Source organism: Trypanosoma cruzi (assembly GCF_000209065.1).
Source record: "Trypanosoma cruzi strain CL Brener chromosome Unknown tcruzi_1047053415437, whole genome shotgun sequence".
NCBI classification, from domain to species: Eukaryota; Euglenozoa; class Kinetoplastea; order Trypanosomatida; family Trypanosomatidae; genus Trypanosoma; species Trypanosoma cruzi.
Genome location: NW_910586.1, coordinates 1 through 1,106, shown reverse-complemented (window position 1 = coordinate 1,106; position 1,106 = coordinate 1). Strand labels below are relative to the sequence as shown.

The window sequence follows — 1,106 nt, the reverse complement described above, 5'->3', positions numbered from 1 at the left end:
GGCTCGCGGTGAGCACTGAGGGTCCGCTCGCTATTAAAGGGGATGGCGGGCACGGTCTCGTGGAGGCGGTTGGGCTGGGCGGCATCAGCGTCACTATCTAACGATTTCTCCGTTGGCTCTTCAGCGACACACTCAGATTTCCCGAGTTACATACATAAGAAGCTCCTCATCACGTGCTGCCGCAGTGCGAGATCATTAGCGGGGAGTGCGTGGGTGATCGCACACGCAGCTGACCCCTGGCGGTGCGGAAAGACCGCCCATTCCACTTGCGCACAACACCCGCTCAACCACAATCACATAACTCAGTTTACGGCCACAGATGAGCAACAAAGGACACACCAAAGAGACCCAAGCCAAATAAAATAACAAAAATAGAGGCCTCTAACAGCTTCAAGCGCACACGCAGTACACGTCCATTGCCCTCTTCATCCACCCCGTTGTGGCAGGTCAGCAACCAAAGTATGATCCTTGTTTTTGAACCTTCGTTTTGCATTTAAATGACTCTCATTGCTCGCATATACATTTTTTTCCCTTCTTATTTGCATTCATTTCCTGGCACTCCCGCCAAACCCGTTGTTATTTCCTTTCGGAATTTTCCCTCCGGCCGCCTCAGCGCGGTGCCAGGGTCAATTGCTCCGTATTGTCGGGGGAAGCCAGGAGCCAGCAATGTTTCCCTCACGGGGTCGTCGTTGTTGGCGCGGGGCTGACGGCATCAAAACCAGCGCCCGGACCAGCTGTGTCTTGCTGGGGCACGGCACAGCACCATGAGGTCTGGGGGCACGCCTTACAGGGCACGTGCTGCCAAATCAATAAGCCATTACAACAATTCCTTGAGAGACAGACTGTGGGTCCACAAACAAAAAAAAAAGCGAAGGGAAAGGAGGAAAGAAAGGACGGGAATGCCGCACACGCGGGCGCACGGACGGGCAGCGATCCGGAACCAAAAGAGGCGGCATGTCAAGCAGGAAAATGGTAAGAGGACAAAAATGGGCCTCTCACATCATAAGAAATAAAATAAAACCCAAAAAAAAAAAAAAAAAGATGTTAAACTAAAAGAGATTCGACGTTTTTTTTTTTCTTTTCTTACCATGATTGCTCAACGGACC

The 1,106-nt window shown here is 51.4% G+C and overlaps 2 non-coding genes across 2 annotated transcripts; both read right to left on the bottom strand.

Annotated features, from left to right (window-relative positions):
• On the bottom strand, positions 1–45 carry Tc00.1047053415437.20. Its single transcript, XR_008254105.1, has one exon. It is a non-coding gene; the product is annotated as an H/ACA snoRNA, TC10C1H1 (small nucleolar RNA).
• Positions 46–82: 37 nt separating this feature from the next.
• On the bottom strand, positions 83–172 carry Tc00.1047053415437.10. The gene has a single exon (XR_008254104.1). It is a non-coding gene; the product is annotated as a C/D small nucleolar RNA (snoRNA), TB10C1C1 (small nucleolar RNA).
• Between the last annotated feature and the right edge of the window lie 934 nt (positions 173–1,106).